Below are 20,488 nucleotides of genomic sequence, written 5' to 3'. Positions count from 1 at the left end.
TATATCGCTAGGAAACCTGGAATGGGTATACATCTGTGAAGGGTGTTTTTATGATGTGGAATCATGGGTCAGGTGCATGGCTCTCTCCTGTTCGAGAGAATGCATTTCTTTTTTTTTAAAATATTTATTTATTTATTATGTATACAATAGTCTGTCTACATGTATGCCTGCATGCCAGAAGAGGGCACCAGATCTCATTACAGATGGTTGTGAGCCACCATGTGGTTGCTGGGAATTGAACTCAGGACCTTTGGAAGAGCAGGCAATGCTCTTAACCACTGAGCCATCTCTCCAGCCCTGAGAATGCATTTCTTAACTGCAGAACTATCTCTCCAGCTCCCGAAAATGCATTTGTTAAGATCAGAGACTGTGTAGCTTTTTGCATCTCTGTTGTCTATTGCAAAGCTTAGAAGATGGCGTGCAGCTAATTGTTTGCTTAAAGAAGGAAGGAGGCATGCGAGGTCAGAAAGCTCTGTGTTCCTGAATATTTCCTTAAGAAACCTGACTCAGTCTTAGCCACAATCAATGCCAATTGATTGGGGATATCTGCCTGGCAATCCTCTCATTTGCGGGATTTTGCTAACTCTGTGATACTGCTGCAGTAGTTTTGTACCAAGGAACATACTTCTCACCTTAAAGAGCTCTATCTATGAGAGAGAAAACTCCATTTCAGTGGCACGACCCAGTTTCGTTCATTCTGCGCTGTATCACGTCGTCCATGTCGTTGTTTCCCCCCTTTGTCTGTAAACCATATACACTCATTTTTACATTGCAGTACTGTTAAAAATAAAATTATTTGCCAGGGCTAGAATCCTGTTGGTGCTCAACAGATATCTTTGTATTTACCTTTCAAAATGAAGCATCCTAAGAGACTTTTTGTTATATTTCTGTATTCTTCATGAGCATCGGAAAAACAGGAGCTCTGAAAATGTAGACGAAGTGGAAGAGACTATATATAAAGAGTAAAGATCTCTTAAGACTTTGGTTGGCCACATCTAACTTATTTCAAGTGGGAAGAAAACTGGAGCTTTATGTAATCTTACCTCCATCTGGTTCAGCAGCTTAAAATTGTGGCATCTCCCACAACCATGCACATACCGGAGGTATTAACATGAAGGAGCACATATAGTTGAGAGGGAAAAGCAATAGGCAGGGTTAGGGATTGGACTGGGGGTGAATTTGACCCAAACACATGACACACATGCTTAAGTACTAAGAAAATTACCGTTAAAACTATGAATAGCCAAACCGAAGATGGTGAAGCACAGTGACCTTAATACTTAGATGCATAACTCAGTATTGCAGCTATAGAAAAATCAGAGCTTTTAGACCCAGCAAGGAGTAAACTTTAGTTATGACTCAGCTGCTTCTTAGTTCCTTTATACTGAAAGACATTTCTGAAAGAAAGCAACCAACCCTTCTGAGTCATTGTGTTGGTAGCTTGGTATATAGAGCATATCTCACAAAGTAAATTACTCAATTAGATGTGGTTCATAGGCAGCCAAAACACTACCTATTCCCTGTTAGGTCAATGTTTTCTACTTAACTTGGATGTCAGGCTTAGTTTTCCATGGCAGACAAAAACAGGGTCACAAGCAGTGTTCATGATGAACAGTTCCCATGTAATAATCTCTTCTGGGGCTTTGAAATTATATTATATAGACCTCTAGTATTCAATGCCACTTGAGGGATGAAGAGGTGAAGGGGTAAAAGTGGGGCAAAGTTTTCAACTTTCACTTGTGTTATGTTTATGTAAAATAGGTATTAATAAGCAAAAATAGATATTACTAAGCAAATATCAACTTAATGATTGGCTAAAAAGTGTAAAGTGGTAATGTAACCTCAAACTTCCTTTCATATTAGAGAAAACAGATACTAATAAAGGTGAAAGAGTTGACCAGGTGTACCATCTGCAAGAGCATAGATGATGATACATGAGATACTTCACATGTACTTGGTATAAGTCCCAATAACCAGGTCATGGGAGATAAATGACTTGTGATTCCAGGTAGGAAGATTGTCTCCTTAATGCCAGGTGTTCCTCCAGGGAATCTGTTGACCTAAAACTAACTATAAAAAGCAATTGTTTCAGAGTTGTTTAAGTATCTTTATGCCAAAAGGGCAAGTATTACCTGTCATGGATGATTCGTTGGAAAGATAACAATGAATAATAGCAGGGCCTAAGATGAAAGTAGAGGAGGAGGGAGCACTTTCCATGTGTGTTGTTTTAAATGAGAATGACCACATGTTTATGTCAATGCTTCATCTCTAGTTTGTAGGGCTGTTTGGAAATAATTAGTTACTGTGGCCTTGTGTGTGTCACCAGGGTAGACTCTGAGTCTTCAAAAGTTTATGCCTCTCCCAGTTAGCTTTCTCTGTCTGGTGCCTGTGGATAAGGATATAAGCTCTCTGCTACTGCTCCAGTGCCATGCCTGCCTGCCAGCTGCCATATTTTCCACACGATATCATAGAATCCAACCTCAGGAACCTTCATCCCTAATAAACTCTTACTTTTTTAAGTTGCTTTGGTCATAGTGTCTCTTCACAGCAATATAAGGGTAACTAAGACATCAAGGCAATTGGTAATGTGTTTTATGAACCATGAAAGATTATTAAATCAGGATGTATAGGCAAGTGTAAAGGTATCTTGTCTAGTCTTCAGAGCTAGAGACTTGGGGCCTGCACTGCCTCTCGGTGTCTGTGGACCTTAAGCAACCTCTCCTCTTCGGTCCTCCTAACCTATAAAAAGAGATTCTAAAACAGATACTTCCATTATCATTTCCAAGTCTAGCATTTTGAAATTAGCTGAAAATAATGCCATTTCTTCCCACCTATTCCTTGAATTCCAGGAACAGCGGGCCTAACAGAAGTCTTCTCTATTGTTTATTCACCCAAAGATTTTTTTAAGTCATTTTTATACAAGTGCTTGACTCTCTTGCTGAAACATTTATTCATTAGGAGACACTGCCTCTTGGCCCTCATTCTGTCCCACATGACAAAGGCAGCACTGATTTGGGTCAACCAGCCAGCGAAAGACATATTATTAAATTGTCATCAAATTCTACATGTTTTTTTGACACCCATTTCATTTCCTGAAAGCCCTTCTCTCTCATTTTGAATTCCAATAGACTTTTCCCAAAAAACTGAATGAAATGTTTCTATTCTTACTGCACACCCCAGTCTGCAACTCAGCAAAGTTTATTCTGGAACATTTCACTACATGCAAAGAAATAATACACTAGCTAGGAAGGAGCAGTGTTATTTGATGTGGGATTCCCCTCTGTATGCTGTGAATACTATTGGTTAATAAAGAAACTGGCTTGGTCTGATGGGGTAGAACAGAGCTAGACAGCGAAAACTAAACTGAATGCTGGGAGAAAAGGAGACAGAAGCAGAGAGAAGCCATGGAGCTGCTGACAGAGACAGACATGCTGAAACTTTGCTGGTAGGCCACATCCTCTCATGGTGATGCACAGATTAAATGGAGATGGGTTAAATTAAGATGTAAGAGTTAGCCAATAAGAAGCTAGAGATAATGGGCCAAGCAGTGATTTAAATAATATAGTTTCTGTGTGATTATTTTGGGAGTCCGAGAAGCTGCGAAATAAAGAAGCAGCCTTCCTACGATTATTACTGTTTGCATTGACTATTTAATTGAATGATTATAAGATGAAGATCAGTTATGAGGCATTGATGTATTGTCTAATGATTATTTGGTATTTTGTTCAGTGGCAGGCACTACAGTTTTGCTGTTTGTAACATGGATGCATTAATCACCATCAGACTGGCAAATAGTGGAGAAATAATTGTTTTATAAATATAAGATATTTGATATACTGGAGAACGTTCCATGTACTAGGCACTTTGGTAGCTGGAAATATATCTTAAATAATCTTGGTTACATATGAGTTTATTTTCTGAGTATTTGTGGGAAGCAAGAAGAACATGGAATAAAGCTATAGTCCTACTTCATGGATATTTAAATTGCTCATTAAGTCCCATCAATAAACATACCTTATGATAAAAGTAATCTAGTCTTGAAGCAAGGAGTACTGGCTTTGTGACTTTAGAGTCTTTTAATAGCATACCCTTTGAGTCCTTCAATGAGACCTGTAGGTTCTAAACCATCTGTTTCTTTCTTCTTCATTTTGCCTGAGTTTGTTCTTGGCTTCTTCTCCATAACAAAGGATATCTGCTGTCCTCAGAGTATCCTCCCTCCATTCATACAAGACCCAGACTGTGTCTGGTTAAGATCTAATTTCTAATTCCAGTCTTAGCTACTGAGCCTTGTCTTTGAGCAGTCTTTGATGTCATTTATCTAAATACTGACCTCTCCCCGCTGCCTTCTCTTCCAGCATGACTATAGGCTTTATTTTCTTACAGCTTACTCTATACAGTTCATATGTTTATACAAATGGGACCTTCCCCCTTTTACAATATGTAAACCTCACATATAACAACCATATCATGGATCATGCTTATTTAGCCTTACGTAACTAAATCTTTCCTCCCAGATATGATGATATTTAATAAACTGTGTGATGGATATCCAAGATTACATTCTATTGCTCTGCTTGTGCAATTCTCTTTATTTTGTCTAGTAAAATATGGGCTTGGTAGCTAATAAACTATTATAAAAAGATAACAGATACATTTTTAAATTTTAAAGTAGTATTGATCAAATTAATATTTGTTTATTTAATTCCACATTATTTCAAATGGTTTATTCCACAATGACTAGTGTTGGCTGGGATACTATAAACATTGCAGTAATATAATAAATATCAAGGGCAGATGAGAGTCTTTATTTTTTGGGTTAAGTTATTTATTTATTTATTTATTACTTCTGAAGGGCAAGGGAAATATCTAGTAACCCATGCTGTTTTGAATATTTCTGTACATGTTGACTCTGTTCAGTAAATTGTTGCCTGGATATACACTTGTTGAAGTTGGATGCTACCGCATTTAATGCAAGCTGTTTATGCTTTATCTATGTCTCACGATGCTATCATGTCATTAATAATATTTATTAAGGTGTCAAGGTGAAGACAGTGCTAAGTGACATGCTTATTCTCCTTTCAAAAGCCTTGAGTCTTTTGAAATTGGAAGAGCATAAAGGGAAATACATCAGTTTCATTATTTGCTAAGGACAGAGTGTAGGAGAGTCTTGGTATAGGATCGGATGCACTTTCTAATTCTTGCCTTTCTTGCCTGACTCTGCTCTGACTACCATTGACATTTAGGCTCACTGTCAAATTTGGATTGATGAAGATGCCAACTACAGAATGAAGACTTGAGGGAATTACTAACTTTGACCTCACTTGGAATCTGTATATAGAAAAAGATGGTGGAAAACTATGTGATTTATTTTCTGATGGCAGTATAACTTTGATACTAAAATGAAAGAAAAATGTGAGCGAGAAAGAGTGTATGCTGATTTCATTTTATAACATAAATAAGACAGTCCTAAATAGATATTAAGCCAAAATAATTAAGCTGTCGTTATATAGAGAGGTAGCTTACCATAAAGAGAAGAAATTTAAAACTCAGTCTCCTTCAGTTCCTAGGTGATAGCTAAGCTAGAGCTCCCTTTGAGGCATGTTACTCTGAGTTTTCATTTGGGTATGTTTTATATCAATTTTAGTGACATTATTTATTTTGAGAGAACAACTATAAGAAGGAGGAATGAGGTGTTTATGCTGTCGTGTGCATTGTGTGAAGCTGAGGACAACTTGCAGGAATTGGTCCTTTCTTTCCAACACATGGGGCTTGGACTCAAGCCATTAGGTTCAGCGGAAAACAACTTGACACACTGAGCCATCTCCTTGGCTCCATGCTCTAGTATTTAAGATTCCACCACATGGATATAAGAAATCGCTCAGTAGACTGATGGAACTCTGGCATTCCAAAGACCTATGCAGATGAAGAATGCTGGTTTAGAGACAGAGAGCTGCATAAACCTGTGAGAAAACTGTGTTGTTTGATTGGTGATGATAGGACTGTTGGGCCAAGATGAGGAGCCATGCCATGAACTGGATACTGGTTTGGCTAATATGTAGCAGGTGATTGGTGAAATGGACATTAGCTGTGCTCAGCACATTTTGCACAGCTGTCTGAGACATGGGAATTCTCTATTATGTGAGTTCTGTTTCCCCAAGGCAGAAACCAGCAAGTATACAGACAGGGGGCCTGGGTTTCAATGATCATATTCACCCGGGCAAGAGTTTGATTAGGAAAAATGCCCCTGGCCTTATATAGCAGTACACAAGATCTCTAGCCTTCAGATTCAAGTTCATTAGCAATAACAGCAGTGTTGGCACCCAGCTGTTCAGTGGCTGAACCTTTGCTAAGACAAACCTATGGTGTGATTTGTGAGAACCAAGTTCTCCTGAGTCTGACTTTCCATCCTTCCTGAACTTTTTCATATATGACTTTTCTGTTTCAACCCATCAGAGCACATTCTGTTTGCAAGTAAGAACAATAAAGTGCACAATTCATACTTAGGATGTACAAAGGACCCTTCTCAAATCAATAAGATAAACACGCTTAAAAATGAGCACGCTATTCAGCGGAGAAAACCTGAATGGAATTGTTAAGTAGTGTATGAAAAGATGCTCTTCAGTTCCAGTAATCAAGAAACGCAAATTAAATAACTAGGAAGGTGCTTCACGCTCAACAGATAGGAGAACTTTAGACATCTACTAAGATCAACTGAAGGGGAGGATGTGAGGATGTGACAAAGGATAAATTGTTTCTTACCACTGATGAAATGATAAATTGATACAAGCATGTGGCCAGGCACGGTTAGACCAAGTGGAAGCTGTGCAGACCTATGACATACAATGATGCACACAGCAGAAATCCTTTCTCATATGCCCTGGGAGGCATTTACAAAGATGTTCTCCAGAACTGCTTCTATTATTAAAGATTTAACGACTCAGAAAGTCAAAAGGAGGAAGGCAGATAAAATCATACAGGGTTTCTTCAGTAAAGTTTCATACAGCAGTCAAAATGAAAAGATATAATAAACATAAACCAATGATAAATATTGAATCAAAGTTAAGTGACCCAAAAATGACATAGAATAAGTAATGGTGTCATATCAGAATCTGCAGTAAACACAAAGAGAGAGAGAGAGAGAGAGAGAGAGAGAGAGAGAGAGAGAGAGACTGAGAGAGAATCTCTGTTTATTTATATATGTATTTTAAATAATAAGATAGTGTGCTGAATGGATAATACTCACCAATTCTGAGATAATGTTTACCTCTGCAAGGAGTGGGTGGGAGTGGATAGATTGGCAGGCCAGCTGCCATATTATTTCCTTAAAATAGTCCTGAACTAATTGTGCCTTAATAGTAAAGCACTAAATCAAGGTATGAATGCATGAGATTCCAATACATTATCCCCCCTTCCTGAATGTGTTTTTTACATAGATCCTCTTAAAATGTGTTACTAATAACTATATCCACATTCAAATGTGACCAAAAGAAGCAAAGGATGGGGAAAATGAATAGCCAGAGAATAATAGCGGCAAAGTCAGTGTCTTCAAGAGGTTTCAGTGCATAGAACATAAAAATGAGCAGCAAGGATACCTTGGCAGCCTCTGCTTATTAGTTTCTGAGGGAATGGGTGTAAATCCTGCAAATCAATTACAGTGGTGGACATTGTAGGATTCTGTATCATGAAGACACAGTTCCATGGCCTGTATCCCCTGTAGGAGCATATCATAGATATTCAAAATTGCCAGTTCACTGACTGGCTCAATACATCACCATCTCAGTTGACTCAGTCATGAAAATAGTGTCTGTAAATGTTTTACATGGTGTGGGTTACAACTTTAAATGTCAAAGTTCAAAATGATTTTAAAATATGAGTGAGCAGGTTGCATTAAGGAATATATACATATACATTCCTAATATATTTCATATATTATGTATATAGTGTATGTATATGTATATATGTATAAATATATGCATTGAATAGCACTTAATGAAAATAGATGTCATGGATTTGAAAGAGAGCAAGGAGGGGCATATAGTTAAGTTTGGAGGGAGGAAAGTGAAGGGGAAATGATTAATTATACTATAATTTCAGAAGGAAAAGAAAATATTTTTACCCTTGAAAACTCCATTGGAAAACTCCAAGGGAAGTTCATTTCACCAAGGTTTCATACAATATCTTCCCTTTCACCTTGAAAACTCCTTTTCCAATTTATCTGTTAGCAGTTATACAAAAGTGTTTTTAGAAATTGCCTTACATTCCCTGATGAAATTAGACTAATAGTGTATGACTTTAAATGTTGCAATCACACTCTCAGAACCAAGAAGTCTTTGCGATCAGAAGCATGACTACAAATCTGAGTCTCCCTGTCAAGGTCACTGCTCCACATAGTGTTACACGCTACAAAAGTAATGGTTTGTCTTACCTCTGTTGTTGCAGACACTGTGCACACACAACTGAATACATGTAAGTTAACTGAGAATTTGTGATCCAAATTTAAATGTGATAGTTTAATTATTACAAACGATCTTAAATAGCCGCAACAGGCCAGACACCTGCTGCTGTATCACAGCCATTCCATCTTAACGTTCTTGAATTGATGTCTTTTGATCGATTTGTATATTTTGGATTCATCCATGAGAGAAGAACTCTTTTCTACAACTTCCCTACTATATTCAGCTTCTGTGAACTGACACAGCTATGCCTGAAAAGGACTTTATTTATCCCAATTCTCCACCATGTGCCTGTCATGCACTTTATCCATGGTGCCAATCTAGGGAGAAGGTATATATAAAACAAAGTCATGGTGTTTTGCAAAGGCTCACATAAAAATAAAGGAGTAATGCCTGCTCAAATAGACAAGGTGGAATGTAGAATAGACAAATAGATAAAGAAGCCTAGACTTGAACTGGAAAATTAACCGCTTCAAAATAAAACTGAGTGAAATATGTGTGGTGAACATACATTTGAAGAATCCCAAATGTTAATCAATATTTTGCTTATCAGAGTAATAGAATGTTTGAACATTATACAGGAGATAAATATTAGAATTGAAAAGAGTGAGTTCAGGTTTAGTAGAGTGCTACATACTATAAGGGTGATACTAATTTAGCCATATCTACAAGAAGAATCACATAGTTGCCTTTGCATGTAAAGCTTTTAGACAAATAAATTAATATATCAACACATGCTAAAGAAAATAATGTTTTGGTTACCTATTGTGGTGCAACAAAACCAAGTAAAACTTTAGTGTCTTAAATTATTTAGTTTAGTTTGATAGTAGGAGACTTTTGTTCAGTTTCAGCTGGATGTTCTACCAATCCAAGTTGGTTAGGGGTATTATAGGTCATTTCTTATGTGCTTGTATTTTACCAACAAGTAGCCTGGCATGTGTAAATTCAATGTCTTCAACTTACATTTCTGGTGACTCAGTGGTTCTACCCCTTGGCCGCTTTCAGTCAGTTATTACTTCATCATTCATAGTGTAAAATCAAAAGTCAATTTCTGCACTACTGACAGTTTGGCCAGAGTGTTCTTGATGATACAGTATAGTGGAAGATTGTTTTGGACATTTTCCAGATAGATTTGCAGCCTCCCTGCTTGCTACCACAAGCTATGTAACAGCCGTGTCTCCCAAATTCTAACAAAAATGTCCCCAGATATTACTTTTTTACCAAATGATTCCTGAGGCAAACTTGTCCCTGGTGAAGAACCAGGAATCTCACTTAATATTTTTGTTAAAGTGTGACAGTTTACTTCCCAATCAACAAAGAGGAAACTATCTTTTAAAGACCATGGGTCAGAAATCACAGGTCATACTTGTTATGACATTCCTTTAGTCAAAAGAGATTGTATGCCAGCTCAGCTCGATGTGAGAGACAATGACCCTCCAGCCCCCATTAAAGGAACGTGTGATGGGGGAGAGTCTTCTGGCTTGTGTTAATTTCATTGGTTAAATAAAGAGACTGCCTTGGCCCTTTAATAGGACATAAAATTAGGTAGGCGGAGTAAACAGAACAGAATGCTGGGAGAAGGAAGCTGAGTCAGGGAGTCGCCATGGTTCTCCCACTCCAGACAGACGCAGGTTAAGATCTTTCCTGGTAAGCACACCTCGTGGTGCTACATAGATGATTAGAAATGGGTTAAGAGGCTGAAACTAATGGGCCAGGCAGTGTTTAAAAGAATACAGTTTCCGTGTACTTGTTTTGGGTAAAGCTAGCTGTGTGGGCGGCCGGGTGCTGGGAAAGTAGCCTGCCGCTCCTAACACAACAAACGTGAGACTTAGAATCCATAACATAGATTTTCTTTGACTCTTGTCTGAAGTCTTTTTCCCTATCTTGTGATTTTTTATGATGAATTCCAATCTATCCTTCTACCTTGAAAATTGTGATAGGTCACTAGTTCTCATACCATACTGAGGATTCGTAGTGGCAAATAGTCTGTCGACATGTTCAGGATAGACTCAAGCTTGCATTTTAGCATGACAATGATTCTGTGCCTTTTGTCAGATAAGAAAACACTATTTATGTTCATGTTTATATTTATGTTATTTATATACTTTACATAGCCACTTGTTAGGCCTATTGCAAATTTTAAGTGAAGTATAAATTATAAGTTCTGTGCATACTTACTGGTGCTTAATTCCTGTTTATTGTTGGTATCAGGCAACTATGAAATGTTATCTTCATATTCTGCTTGTGAATTTTCTCAAGTTCATTCAAGTTTGGCTTTTGTGTACTAATACATATAGACTGTAGTGATATTTTATTTGTAATTTAATACATAAATCTTGCCTAAAGATCAGAATGCAAAGATAAGTCACTAGAGGCCAGGGAGTGGTGGCACATAACTTTAATTGCAGGATCAGGAGACAGAGGCAGATGGATCTCTGTGAGTTCTAGGCTACCCCGGGCTACACAATGTTGATCCAGAAACAGATCCAGGTAGTGGTGACTTCACACCTTTAATCCCAGCACTATAGAGGTGGAGACAAGAGTGATATAGCCGGGAAGAAAACGGAATATAAAGGGCAAGAGACAAGAACTCACTGGAGTGTGGAGTCTGAGGATTCACGGAGACAGGATCTTACCCTTAAGGTCTGAAGATTTAGTAGAGGTAAGAGGTCTCTGTAGTGGTAGGTTGCTTTGAGTTTTTGATCTTCAGCTTGAACCCCAAAATCTGACTTTGAGTCTTTAATATTTGTGCTACAATTGACTTTGTAGCATTTAATGCTCCCTACAAAATTCATGTATTTATGTCTTAACCTGGAAAATGGAATGACTCTCTCTGAGTGTACCATCTACTATGAGTGAATGCCAGTTACCTAGTTGCCCATGTCTTTACTGCCATTCTAGGTGAGAATTCTTTTTCCACTTCAATTCAGTTAAAATCAGACTTTTCTCACTGATTATAAGAATGACAGAAATATGTGGCTATCAGTCTTATAATCAACATTATTAATAATATCAACAATAATAAACTAAAAATCTGTTTTTCAGCTATAGCAGTTTAAGAATTCAACGTGAATCATATTGATTCTGTTATTTGTAGATTTTAAAAAGAAAGTTTACTTTCAGATACTGTGGTGGTTTCAATAGGAAGGGCCCTATAGGTTCACATATTTGAATTCTTGGTCATAAAGGAGTGGTACTACTTGACAGATATTAGGAGGTGTGGGCCTTGCTGGAGTAGGTGTGGTCTTGTTGGAGGAAGTATGTCACTAGGAGTGGGCTTTGGGGTTTCAAATGCTCAAGACAAGCTCAATGTCTCTCTCTACTGCTGCCTGTATATCTAGATGTAGAACTCTCAACATGTCTAGCACCATCTCTGCCTGTATTCAACCATGCCTCCTGCCATGATGATAATAAACTAAATCGCTGAAACACTAAGGAAGCCCAAGTTAAATGCTTTCTTTTATAAGTTGTCATGGTCATGGCATCTCTTCACAGCAACAGAACACTGACTAAGACAGATACTAAGTCAGATTAAATAAAATTTGCATCGCTTAAATACTAAGACGTTATGATTTTATTTTAAGTCATCTATATTTCTCAAGGTTTATTAAGTTACATCAGAAACACTTAGGAATGAATATGTAAAGGAGGAATGCAAGCTTCATAATTTTAGTCTACAGGCAATAATATATTTTTTAAGGTTTGCAAAGAATGGAAATTTATGCAAACATGAAAAATGACTGTAATCTGTGAAAGGCAGTGCTTAATACGTGTTTGTGTTAGACATATAAAATTTATCTGAACTTGGTTAATAAAATTCCAGTATAAATACTAGGTAAGTATCTAGGTGAAATATGGTTATAATTCAGTCAAAAGCAGCCACAATCACACTATACTTTCAGCTTCTCTTCAGCTATGTGGACTAAACCATATCTAAAACAAAGCATTGGAGACACAGAGTTCAAAGTACGGACTATGACAAGGTTGCAAAGCTGGACAGAATCTTGGAAATATGACTTGCCTATGAATAATAAAGAACGAAGATGTAATTAAGCCAAGTTCCTCAAAGGCATCTTAGATGTGACAAAGGCTGGGATTAAAATAGATGAATTTGTTTACATTGTCTACCATAAGACAAGATGAAAAAACCATGACCAAGCTGCACTTGGATAGATAAAAGAGCACTTCAAAGGTAAAAGTAAGTCATTTCATCTTGTATATTCCCTAAAGAAATGTGGCAAGAAGACCCTTGTATCTAGAAGGAAATGTGTGGACCGAGCTAGGGACCGGAATCTGAAAGTAATTAAAATAGCATCAGTAAAACACAAGACAGCCTGTAGGTTGGGAGGAAAATCTGTAAACCATAGGAAGAAAAGCACACAACAATCAACAAAGCATAAAACCAAGCAAAAGCAATTTAAGAATACAGAGGGAAAAAGACCAGCAGGCATGTGAAAAAGTGTTCATTACTGGTTTACATCAGAAAATGCAAATACAAACCACAGTGAAATATCACTTCACAGCTGATAGAATAGCATAATGAAAACCCATGAGACAGTAAGTGTTGGAAAGGGTGTGGATAAGAGGAAGCCATCCTATGATATTGGTGCAAATATAAGTTGAGACCGCTACACTATGAAAGTGTGAAGATTTCTACATAACAAAAAGTAAACCTATCTTAAAAATATATCCACCGTATTACCCAGAAACCATAGATATCTACCCAAGGTAAAAAAAAAAAAAAATCCTTAGGAAATATCTGAATTGCATTGTTCATTGCAGCATCATATGATATCCAAGATAAAGAAATCTGTGTCCATTAAAGAAGAAGCAATGAAGAAATGAGAGAAAGAAAGAGAGAGATAGGGAGAGAGAGACAAAGAGACAGAGAGAGAGAAAGAAGGAGGAGGAGGAGGAAGAGGAGAAGAAAGAAAAAGAATATCAACAATTTTTTTTTTTTTTACAAAATGATTAACTGATTTGAGGTGTTTACAAACACTGTGCGAATTCACCAAGGCTTCTAAATTGCTTACCATTAGCATCCTCATAGATATTCTCATGCAGAACCACAGTGATCTGAAGCCATTCAAGAAAGACCATCTGCTGAAAGAACAGTGCTCTTCTGTGAGTGAAAAACTGAAAAGGACATTTGAGGAAGCCCTGAGTTTTGGAGCTGATTTAAACAGCAAAAGTCACCCCAGGAAACAGAAAACTCAGAATCACCTCCCAACTGTGATACTGACACGTTATGTCCATGGGCTCGCCAATGAATCTCCTTACACCTCAGGTTTCTCATTTGCAAAGTGACAAGAGTTGGAACGGGTGATTTCTGAGGCCCATTTACAATCTTCTTTGCTGTAATTTTTTCATCATTGATATTCATTGTGATTTGCAAAGAGATGAGAATTTTGAGCAAAGCTTTTGATTTAAAGTCTTTGCTCAGAGGTATTGCTCACAGGTTCAGCGAATACTAATTAGGGATTTGGCTGTTGCAGAGGATAAACTTCACTGACCACCATAGTCTTCTCTCTCCCGAGTTCCAGATCCAAGAACGTTCTCTTTCAGATCAATCCCTCATTCCTTAGGGTGTTCACAGGTAACAGAGAAACATTCCTTTCTTTCAAACTCCAACATCATATAGTGCAGCCTTCCAAATCTATTTACCAGCTGGTTAGAAAGAAGTGATTTTCAATTTTTTTTAAATACCCAGGCTGCCTAGAAAGGGAACAATCAGCTTCTCTGTGATTTGTGATAAAGTTTTAGTGTCTAAAATAAAATAGTAATGCAAACTAACTGGATGCAGATGTACATTCCACTTTTTAAGCAACAGAAGAACTAAGAAAACTCCTTGAAACATTCATTATTGTCTTTCTATGCCACCTGTACTTCACCAAGGTTAAGGACAGAATCCAAATGTTTGTAGTTGTAGTCAGTGTTTAAGTTATTAGGCATTGGTAGAATGAGCCTGCTTTGAACGCTTCCTTTCTAGAGAACTACAATAATATGGTACTCTTGCACACAGTGTTTTCATTACTAATATTTACTAATTCACCACAGATGACTAGACATAATTAAAATGTTTTATACTAGTAAGAATTAATGTTAGAAATAAAACCTGACTTGCCAGTTTCAGAAAACAATTAAAATAGAACCTTAGATCCTTAACTCTTGTACTTTTTTAAGATTTTATTTTTATTTAATCTTGTATAAGTAGGTATGTCTGTGTCGGGGAGTGTATATTCAAGTGCAGTCCCTACAGGAGGTCTTGATCCCTTGGAACTGGAGTAACAGGCACCTGGTGAGCTACCCAACTTGAGAGTTGATAATGCAACTTAGGTCCTCTGCCAGAACAGTATGAGCTCTTAATTGCTGAACCATTTCTCCAGCCCCAACTCTTGAACTTTTGATAGAAATAAAATGAGTTATTTTATGTGCAAAGAATTTTATAAAATCAGAAGTCTTACCAAAATATCACATGTTGTAGTAATTACAGCATCAGTGGAAAAAGAACTTAATGGGGTTTGTTAGCAACAACATGGGTGCATATTGAGTGGGAAAGTGAGTACTAATTTGGACACTAGGCTTAAGTTGGTGTCTGCAGGCTACCCCGGGAATCTCACTCTCATATTTAATGTTAGGTAGCCGTGTCCTTTGGATTGAAAATCCTCTGCAGGAGGGGAAAGGATTCTGATGAGACTCAGGAAGCAAACTAAGTTCACATATCTGGAAAAGCTGAAGCTTGCAGAATTCTGGAGGGTCCTTTTCCAAGGTCATAGAAACAGTAAACAATTACTGGAGGTAGAGACTCTTTCCAGCAGAGAAACTGAAAATTGAGTTCCTAGAACCTGTGGAGCTGTCTGCAAGTTTTGTAGACAGCTAGGGCTACAGATTGAACAAGTTGTCACCTGTGTGAGGTGGGACTGTCCGTGATGTAGCTTCTTTGGAGTTATCTTTGCTCCTGAAAGTAATCCTTCACCTGTACTCCCGTTAGTATTTGTAATTAAGTGCAGTCATTACTGTGGTCTTTTGTAAGTTGTCTTTCTGGGGCAAGTAAACATGTGTGTTGCATTTATCCAGCAAATTCTGAAACACAACAATACCAACTATATAATTGTTTTCATGGCTAAATGCATCCAAGTTTCCAGGAGTAATGCTTAGAGTTTATCTGTTTATAAATTTTAAATATATAATGTGGTGATTGAAAACAAAACTGAAATTTTATTCTGTACAAGAAAGAATTCATTAAGAGGCAAGAATAAAAGTTAGAAGCATCCCTTTTGTATTTGAATATTGGAAGAATGTTTTAAAAACTCTTATCTATAGATTAATGATAAAATGATGATGACACAGAGAGAGGACTGGCAGATAAATGATAGATGGCAGGGTATGTATATTTTCTCTATATATCATGGGTTGTTGTAGGTGCCTTAATTTCTTAGCTCTGTCATCTGAGAGTGTCTGCAAGAAATGATCCATCAGTGGATACAGGCAGACCTAGAACACAGATTCTGGATCCTAAACACCACTCTTCAATCAAAGAAGATGGAGGTCCTTGAAGAAAAGGCTGATACCAGGCTATAAAAACTTTATAGTTAACTTGGACATCTTGTAATATAAAAAGAAGATACTTAAAGACATGCAAGCACATACACACATGCACATATCAAATAGACAGGGAAGCTAAAATAAAACGCGAGAAGGCTGCCAATGTTCATGGCTGAAATGCTTTGAGTAACAATATAAAATGGCAGTAAACCAAATGATAAACTAAACTGAAAAGAAAAATTTTAAAACTTACTAATTCCTTAGAAACTTTCCACAATTCCAGTGGAAGTCAAATATTAATATCATATGGTGGATAAAGGACTTGAAGTCAGAAAACTTAATCTAAAATTTGCTACTGATATTTAACATGCATTCTTTAGTCAACTATCCAAGCCAAGCCTTGACTTCCCAGTCTGCTTTATTCCTTTTCTGAGTTATTACGAGAATTACTTGAGATATTGAATGTGACTAAAGATATATTCTAGAGGTGAGTAAAGATATTCGCTATTTCCTTTTCGCTTCTTTGGCCCACAGCAGTGATTTTGAAAGCATGGTCTGAAGATGGCCCAGGCACCTGAAAGCATTTTGTGAAGGCCCATGATGCCAAACTGATTCCATGATAATTGTAAGAGGAAACATTCAAATTAGATTAAGGAAGAGAAGAATAGAAAATTCAGAATGAAAGCTTTCATTTCATAATTCCCAGAAGTCTAGAAACCAAAGCAATACTAGGCACGCAAGGGCATACCTGTTCAAAAGCAGCGGAGGGTTTACCTTGACTAGTTCCCCTTCTACATGCTGGGCCTTGTCTTCTTGCTTTAACAATCATTTTGCACAAGCCTCCCACTCTTCTTAAAATAGATGTTCATGATGTTATGTGAGTAGAAATCAAAACAGAATCTCCTAAGAATGATGTTTTTAACAAAGGGAAAAGAAAAGCAATAAAGGACCTTTGTTTCCACAGCAAGTATATAGATTCTTATATTTGCTATTTTATTGAACGTTTCTGTCATGTCCAGTACAAGTGAGCCATCCTTAGAATGTTTGCCTCCTTTTCCATCACAATTGTGTTATATTGCAACTTCAAATCTCTATTTCTGTTATTCCTTTCTTAGGAAATTGCCAAAGACTCTGCATATTCGTAGTACAGGCTGAGTATACACAGCACTTCTTATTTTTTTCACCGACTACCTAAACCTAATTATCTTTCTAGAACTCCAAAGATTTTTGTTCTGTGTAATGTAATAATTGCTTACTAATATCAACTGTCCCTTTGTCCTGAGAATACCATTCCTCTCTTAGAATGGGGTTTAATGGGGTTTACTTTTTTTTAGGTTTCAATTTTGTGATATCTAAGACGGTTATCAATCCTCAGATATGCAACTATATTATAAGACATTCAGCTCAGGAATGTCAACCTGTCAGAAACTGACTCTTAAGGAGACAGTTGTATTCAGGACTTTGGCAGCTTTAGGTTTCCCAGCTAACTATTTTGTAGATTTGGGTATAAAGTTCAGAATTTGTATACAGACTGTTTTTTTTTTCCAGGACTTTGCTTAGTTTCCAAAACCTCCTATGTGCTAGGCAAATGCTAAACGACTAAACTAGTCTAAGTTGTAAAAATACATTCTATGACATTTACTTTTAGCTTAGATTTTGAATATCAACACACTATAAATTTCAAATCGAGTGTTTTTAAACTTATTTAGCCATTTACAGACATAAGTAAACAGGGTAGTATGCAATACTAAAATATTATTGAGGGAATTTCACTTTTCTTTCCTTTCCAAATTGATCATCTGCCCACATAACATTATTATGCAACATAGTTCCAGCAAGAAAAACCAATAATGACCTGTATGAGATCCTTGATCCTGAAAAATGCAACTCATTGATTTTCAGATTGCTGTTGACAATTCAAAAACAAATGCTTTAATAACGAGGGTTGTTTTTGAATGTTAACATAATAGCCATGATAGGCAGCTCTTTATAATCAGAGGCTAATCATTATTAATTCCTTTGACATTCAGTGCCGTGACATTAATTATAACATACTTTTTTTTTTCAGCAGACATCCATTGCTGTCCACAGCTCTATGGCAAAGCACTGTCACCTGGATGCATTGTTGCTGTCACTGGCAAAGCTGGTCATATTACACAACGCTGAGCATCTCATGGAGCAAAATGGTTATGTGACTTTTCTGTAAATTAAAAAAATAGCTATTTTTGTAATTTCTGCTGAGTTTGAATTATTTCCTTCTGTTGGAATCACCAATTTTGAAATTTCGTGTGACCTGGAAAGTTTCTATTTCCCATTTCTTGATATTTTTTCTTGACCCCACAATTGTTCATTGCTGGGAGCCTTGCTCCAGATGGGTTCAATGGTGTGGGATGGATGCATGAAGCTGGCGCCATGAAGAAATTGTGATCACCTGTTGTTCAAACAAGTGGCCCTGAAGAGCCTGGGCTGTTTTTACTTATACAGTTTCAACAGTTTGCATGAACAGCTTTACAATCAGTTTTTACTTCCTAAGTTTCTAGAAATGACTACAATAATTGCCGGTTTGCTTCTTTGCCTCTTTCCCCTTCCCACTTCTCCCCAGCTTTCTTACTGGTAGTCATTGCCTATTTCATCTATATCTCTGCTCTTAGAAGAAGAAACAGTCTTGCAAGCTACAAAGGAAGTTTCCTAACTAGGCACACCTACAGGTAGAACAGTGGGCTCGGCTGGAAACATATGTAGCTACAGAGAAATGCAGGGTAAGAGACAGTTTTGTCTCTAGTGGTTAATATTTACTTCTGGTAGGGTCTGGGTTCTCACAATCAACTCACCAGCTGAATCTGGAGCAATCCATTTACATTCTGTAATACTCCATCTCCTCTGGGCTATACCAGGTTTTTCATTTTTTCCTATAGGCAATATAACTTGGAAACTTACTCTTAATATTTGGCATTGTTTATTCTTTTTTGTGTGCCTATCTCTCTGAAATTCTTAAGGTGTTGGTGCAGTTATTAGAAATGAGGGAAATGTGGTTTTCTATGATTCTACTTCATTCCCTGTTTCTAGATTGTTCCCATTGACTCCTGATATCATCTATAATAACCTTTTTCAAAGAGTCTTGTGGTTAAAAATCATTCTTTCTAGAACAGTTATGCAAATGTATAAACTTTATGACCTACTGTGGTTCATTCAGGCCAGCAGTGTGGCTAGCATGGTGAAATCAATGAGAACAGGTAGCATTTATGCTACGGGGGAGTCACCCCCGGAATTATGCAGCAAACTGTCCATTGGCTTTACCAAATGGCTCAGGATCTCCAGGACCTTGACACAAGGAGAGCCATTCACACTATCAGGCATTGTTCCCCAAAGAAGTTACATGGCTCCTACCAGTTAGTTTTCTGTTTCTTTTTTTTTCTGATTTTTTCCCCCTAGTTCATTACATGTAGCAAACCATGCCTGTCTGTACTCTATGTGCTACCATACAGTTCGTGAACCGGGCAAGGGGCTGGATAGTGAAACACACAAAGACACACAGACAGAGACACAGGTCATCCTTGAAACAGGAATGCCCCCCAAATGCCCCCTTTATTGTGTCCAGGGGCAGCTTATATAGGGATAGCCATGCCCCAGCCAAACCCACCAGAAATCACTCCCCTGCCGTCAGGAACTTTGGAGGGTCTCGTGCTCAGAGCAGCTGCAAGCTTTCTCAGAGCAGAGGAAAACAAGTTGTTTACAAGAAATTCAGGATCTGGGGGTTCACAGCTCCCAACATAAATATACCGGTAAATTACAGGTATTGGACATTTATTTCATTCTTCTCAAAGATATTTAAATTGAGGGTGTTTTATCATTTGCATTCAAGACGTTAATGGAGAATAATTGTGTGAATTATGAAAATTTATATTACATTGCCACTGCAGTTTCCCACCCCTGCACTGCTCCCATTCCTCCACCCTCACCTCTCCTCTCCCCAGATCCACTTCTCCTCTGTTTCTCTTCAGAAAAGAACAGACTTCCCAGGGATATCAACCAAACCTGGCATAACAAGATACCATAATCTAGGCTTATACCTTATATCAAAAATGGATGAGGCAACACAGTAAGAGGAAAAAAATCCCCAAAGCAGGCACTGTTAGGAATCTCATGAGAAAACCAAGCTACGTAACCATAACACATATACAGAAGGCCTAGGTCAGACTCACACAGGCTCTCTGACTGTTGGCTCAGACTCGGAGAGCCTCTTGTTCTAGACCCTCTGGCTCCTACAGTCCTTCCTCCTTTTCTTCCATGGAATTTCCCAAAGCCTGCCTAATGTTTGGCTGTGGGTTTCTGCCTTGTTTTTCATCAGTTGCTGGATGAAGGCTCCCTGATGATGATTATGCTAGGCTCCGGTCTATGAGTATATAAGGGTATCATTAGGAATCATTTCATTTCCCTCCCTCCCTTCCTCTCCTCCCTTCCTCTCCTCCCTTCCTCTCTTCCCTCCTTCC

The sequence above is a fragment of the Microtus ochrogaster genome, chromosome 7 (genome assembly GCF_000317375.1).
Source record: "Microtus ochrogaster isolate Prairie Vole_2 chromosome 7, MicOch1.0, whole genome shotgun sequence".
Taxonomy (NCBI): Eukaryota; Metazoa; Chordata; class Mammalia; order Rodentia; family Cricetidae; genus Microtus; species Microtus ochrogaster.
This window is presented reverse-complemented; position numbering follows the sequence as displayed.